Source organism: Marmota marmota, unplaced genomic scaffold (genome assembly GCF_001458135.2).
Source record: "Marmota marmota marmota unplaced genomic scaffold, marMar, whole genome shotgun sequence".
Taxonomy (NCBI): Eukaryota; Metazoa; Chordata; class Mammalia; order Rodentia; family Sciuridae; genus Marmota; species Marmota marmota.
The window spans coordinates 13,966,620-13,973,062 of record NW_026000026.1 but is presented as its reverse complement, the minus strand read 5'-3'; positions in this window follow the sequence as shown (position 1 = coordinate 13,973,062).

Here is a 6,443-nt window from a genome sequence, read left to right as displayed (position 1 = left end):
GGAGGGGCGGGGCCGAGGCGCAGCTGGGGGAACGCCCCCCGGGTCCTGGAGCGCCCGCCAGCCTTCTTGCTGGACTCCTTGCCTAGCCCTACCGGCTATGGCTTTTGGTTCAGAGAGCACCAGTTTCCTCTTCGGACAACTGGGCACGAATCCATCAGGGACAGTGTCTGACCCGCCAAACTAATTTCTTTTATTATTGGCAAAATGTACGAAATGCAGTGTAAAATAGAAATTTTAATATATTTTGAGTGGATGAGGGACTTTCTAAGGCAAAAGTGCCAGGACGCTTCAAAAGTCAAGATTTGGCCTTTGAAAAATGGCACGACTCCTTGTCGTTGCTAAGGGTAACCAAGACAGTGCTTTTATCGGGCCTCAAGCTCGGCTCCTAGCAGGTGGTAGGGGATCCAAAATGAGGAACAGATGATAAGCAGAGAAAGTTTTGAGCTGGAGATCAACACCTTCAGCTCTGGGTGCTTTGAAAGGTAGTACCAGTGCAGGGAGGAAAGAGCGCTAGAGAAAAGAGCCCCAGAGCCTTGACAGGTGGCCTGACTACAGAGCGTGGGAGGGTCAGGAAAGTGCGCTCATTCTTCTTTTATCCACTCTGTGAAGGTTTGCTAAGTGTCCCCCAAGGGCCAGGCACTCTGCCACCCTCTGGAGCCCCATGGTCCTTGCCCTGGGTGAACTTACATTCTATTGAGTTAGCTGAACAGGAAACAAAAGAAATAAGGACAGGAGGTGATGGGTGATAGTACTCTGTGATGCTAGAAGACACTTTCTTGGGCTGGTCTAGAGGCCAGAGTAAGTCACATTCGACCTGGGAGTCCTGTGCTGAAACAGTTGGGCAAGGTGAGACCCGGGAAGCACTTTCAGAGTGTGGAATTGTCATGGTTAAATCTCGGCATGTATGCTTACAACAGAAAGGCCACTAAGACTGGCACCTTGACAAGGTGAGCAAGGCAGGCAGAGCCAATTTCCAGGGCTGTAGGTCTTTATTTACCAGAGTACTTGCAAGGACTTAGTACAATAACTTACTTACTGCTAAAGCACTGAGCACATAACTAGCACACAGTAGTTGTTTAATAAGTGTTAGTTACGATGACAATGAAACGTTTGGATATTTTGGTTTCCTTTTTTATTTTTATTTATTTATTTATTATTTTTGCAGTGGGATCAAACCCAAGACATTGCACATGCAAGGCAAGCACTCTGCTATTGAGAACCCCCAGCCTGAAGGTGTATTTGTTTTGAGGGGCTGACAGTACAGACATAGCTGGGTTTTCTAAGCTGTTTCTCATAAGCAAAGAAGATCTACAGAAGGGAGCAAGGAACTAAATTAAGAGCCTTGATGAGAGATAATGACTGAAAAGGGGCCAGGGCTGCTGCTGTGAGTAAGGCAAAGACCAGAGGCTGTGGGGAGGGGAGAGGAGCTGAGGCTGGGGAGGTGCTGCTGAGACTCCCAGCCTGTGTGCCCAGGGATGGCCCACTGGTGACAATGTACTCAACAGAAGGGCAGGTTTCTGCAAGGGACAATCATGAGTTCAGATTGGGATGTGTTGAATTGGAGGTATCAACAGAACACCCATGGGAAGATGTCTTGCAGGTTGTTGGAGGTGGAAGTCTGCAGCTCCAATTCAGTGAATCCGGCTCCAGCTTCAATTCACAAGATTAAAGTGTATGAAGTTAATGAGTGCCCCTGCTGTTGGCTTGTTTCAGGGTTCATTTTCATTTGCTTTCTGAAAATGTTGGAAAGAATAGAGGGCTGTTGAACTCCCACTACTTCTCCTTTTAGATTTTGTTTTAAATGGTACCTGAATTGAAAGCAGACAAATTAATATATGTATAACTAATTGTACCTACAGAATCAGGGATTATTTAACCACCTCTCTCTCAACCAAAAGGTTACTTATTATTAAACGGATTAACAAACAACCCGTAATGAAGGCATTACATTCAGTCTAGAAGTCACAATGATTTGGAATAATTGGATCTATAGATCTCACCTCCTGAGATACTGTTGACCTGTTGTTTTTGAAAAGCCTTGTCTAGAATGTCTAAATTAGCTTGCATTACTTAAAATAAATACTCTAAAGCTATTTAAAATATTTTCCTGTTTAAGAAAAAATCAAGTGGAGAATTTCCATGGAAATGAAACATTGGTTTCATTTAATTTATTCAAGAAAGATTTACTGAGCACCTTCTAGGTATCATATGCTGGGGCATAGCTGAACCTGGACAGAGCCTGTGTGATGCCAATGGCAGGAAAAAAAAAAAAAAAAAAGAAGCGAATTCATCTTTGATGATAGAAGTGCAGAGTCTTCAATGGGAGATCAACAAGAGACTTTCCAGGGAATGATGTTTACATCAAGACTTTTAAGACTTGAATCTGGAGGACACACAGAATATAAGGTACAGTGGAGACATTACAAGGTGACCCTAAAAGAAGATGATGGTAATGCAGACATCAGAAGGGGGAAGGGGGAGGGAGGGAGGCAGGATCCATGCAACCCAGAGATGTGCAAGAGTTATAGACTTGGTCCAGGGAAATAAGTGGACAGGAAGACTTTTATTTATTTATTTTTAATATCTTTGTTTTTATTTATTTACTTTTGTATGTGGTACTGAGGATTGAACCCAGTGCCTCACATATGTGAGGCGAGCCCTCAGCCACTGAGCTACAATCCCAGCCCCGACAGTGAGGTGACCCAGTACAGGTTTACTGTTCATTTCAGATGCCCAGTACATAAAGGATCTCAGAGAAGCAAAGTCAAGTTTGGGAGACTAGTTAGTACAATGCGATGTCCACGTGAGAATTCATGGGAATCAAGATTAAAGCAGGCTTGTGGATAAACTGAACATACCTGGGAGAGGCTTAGAAGCCTAGACAGATGGAGGTTTGAAGGGTCTTTCCTGGTGAGTGAGTCATAAATACCCAAATCTTTAACTTCTTCATCTTCTGTTCATGCTCCAGCCCACTTGTCTTCTGTCCTTCATACCACTACCACCATTTTTCCATGTCCAAAGAACTCTTCTCTATCTTCATTCCATTTGATCTCTCCACAGTTACTGACTCTTGAGATGACACAACTGACCTTAAAATATGACCTTCCTCTGTACCTGCAGCTTTGCAGTCTGGTTTTCTCCAGATTTTGTTTTAAATGGTACCTGAATTGAAAGCAGACAAATTAATATATGTATAACTAATTGTACCCACAGAATCAAGGATTATTTAACCACCTCTCTCTCAACCAAAAGGTTACTTATTATTAAACGGAATAACAAACAACCCTAATGAAGGCATTACGTTCAGCCCTTCCTTGTCAGACCTCTGCCCTGTTGTCCCTCTTCCTGTTCTCTGGATTTTACAGCTCCTAAGCCTTGGATATGGACTTCTTCTCCACTTCCCTTCTCTTCCAGGGAGGCCTCACCCATCCCATACCTTCAAATCATCAAAATGCTGAGAACTCCTTTTTTTTTTTTTTTTTAATTTAATCTCCAACCCTCCTGTCTCCTCTAATTCCAGACTGGAGTATTTAACTGCACTAACTGCCTCTTCACCTACTGTCAGGATTCTCATGCACATCTCAATAACTCCATCAGCACCACAAACTCCATCCTTCTGCTGTCTCTCCTCTCAGGTGGCCATGGCACCAACAGCTCCAGGGACCTATATCAGATGCCTGGAAGTCATCCCTAACATCTGTTCCCCTCCACTCCCACCCAATCCAAAGACAAATCCTCCATCTGATCAACTTGTAAAATATTTCCAGTCTATTCATTTCTCTCCATCTTTACTACTACCATCTTCGTCTGGGTTCCTACCAGCTCTCACACTCTCTCTTACATCCCCCACTTTGGAGGAGGCCAGATGCCAACTTGTGACTAGCCCTATGGAGAAACTCCCAGCAGGAAACAGAGGCCTCCAGCAGGTAAGGAAGCAAACACGGAGGTGGATTCTGTGCCCTCCCAGTCCAGTCCCAGCTGACATCTTGTTTATAACTTTCTGAGAGGCACTGAATCAGAACCAAGAGGTAGGCTGCTTCTAAATTTCTGGTAAACAGAAATTATGACATAAATAATAAAATGTGTGTTTTTCAAGCAGATAAATTTGGGGGTAATTTCTTAGAGCAATAATTAACTAATACAGTTTTATGAAGTATTCATTTAAAACACAAAGGAGATCATGGCTCTCCTGTGCTTCCTCTTTCACCCAGAAAAAAAAACAAACCATTTTCTCATGGCTGGCATGATGACAGAGTGAGGTCAACAAATTCTGACCTCAAAAGCAGCAATAATGCTGGACAAAAGTGTCAAAAATGGCCATTTCAGACCTCTGCAGATGGACCAAAGGCATCCCACAAGCTGAGAAGCACTTAAAACTAGTCAGAATTACAAATTTTAAATAAGAACAGCATGAATCTATGACATTTTTTGCCTGAATATGCTCCTATTCTTGAAAGCAAAAAGGGAAGTATGATTAATAAATGACTTCTCATCAGAAACAGTGGGGACAGGAGCAGTGGGATGGCATGGTTAACATGCCAGAACAGACAGAGCTGTCAGACCACAGCTCTGCACCCAGCAAGTACCAAAGATGAAGGTGAAATAAATACAATGTGAGATAAACAAAAACAGAAAAAATTTGTTGCTTCCAGGCCTGCTTGTAAGAAACACTAAAGGAAATTCTTCAAGCTGAAAGTAACACTACATAATAACTTCAATTCACAAGAAGAAATTGAAGAATGCCAGAAATGGTAAATACAAAGTCTCTTTAAATGGGTTCTATTTATTCTGCTGCATTTAAATACACACACACACACACACACACACACGTATAATGTTGGATAAAGCAATAATTGTAGCACTCTCTTGTTGCTTTAATAATAGCAAAAGGGTAGGGGGGAAATGAGATGTATTGAAATAAGTTTCTATATTTTACTGAAATTAAGTATTATTTTAAAGCATATTGTGGTAAGTTAAGATGTGAATTGTAATCAGAGCAATTATTAATGAAAAGACTCAAAGGATAGTAAAAAAAAATCAACAGATAAATCCAAAGTGGTTTGTAAAAAAACACGTTTAACATAAAATAAAGCAATAAAAGAGATCAAGAAAGCTGACGTGAATAGAAAAGCAATGGCATAACGGCAGTACAGACCAGGAGTTTTGTTAAATATGAATGGTCTAAAGACCCCAAAGGCAGAGTTAGGCTAGATGGAAAAGTCCCATCCAACAATGTGCTATCTATCATGAAAACACCATAGATTCAAAGACATAAATGGGCTGATAGCAAAAAGATGGAGAAAAGACATACATCCTGTGTGGGTCAGTTTTTCATCACTATGACCAAAATACCCGACAAGAACTGCTTAGGGGAGGAAATGTTTATGTCAACAATTTCAGAAGTTCAGGCCATATTCAGCCAATTCCATTGTTCTGGGTCTGAGGTGAGGCAGAATATCATGGCAGAAGGGCCTGGCAGAGAAGAGCTGCTCAGCACCTGGTAGCCAGGAAACAGAGAGAAAGAGTCAGGGACAAGATACAGTTCAAGGCCCTTCCCCCAGTGTCCTATGTCCACCATCCATGCCCCATCTGCCTTCAAATTATTAATCCATGAAGTGGAGTAATCCACTGATGAGGTTCTAGCTCTCATAGTCCAGTCTTTGCATCTCTGAACATCGCTACATTGCCTAACATATGAACTCTTTGGAAAACATTTTTAGAACCAAACCATAACACATGGAAACAGCAGCCAAGAAAGCACTGGAGTTTCTGTACCAATATTAGACAAAATAGAGTTGAAGAATTTAAAGACAAACCATAATAGGTGGATCATAAATGAGTTAGATATAATAATGATTTTATGTGCATCTATTAACCTCTGTTGATTAACTCAGTGAAGCAAAAATTGAATTGAAAGGAAAAACAGCAATTCAACAATAACAGTTGCATATGTCAATACATCACTCCCAATAATTGATCAGCAACTGGAAAAAAACCAAGCAGAATTGGTGAGATTATAAAATGATGAAACAGAATGGAAAGCAATATGACAGTTTCTCAAAAATTAAAAACAGAGCTACCATATAACCCAGGCGTCCCATTTCTAGGAATGTATTGAAAAGAAAGCAAGGTTTTGAAGATGTTTTCATGCTTATGTTCATAGCAGCAATGTTCACAATTACCAAAAGGTGGAAATAACTTGAGTGTTCATGGATGGATGAATTGATAAACAAAACTGGATATGTACTTTCGATGGATTGTGATTCAATCTTTAAAAGCAAGGAAATTCTGAAACCTGTGACAACATGATGGATGGACTTTGAGGACATTATATTAGGTGAAAAAAAGCCAGTCACACAAAAAAGCACTGTATGATCCTACATAAATAAAGCATCTACAATAATTGAAACCATAGAGAAAGTAGAATGGTGGTTATCAGGGAT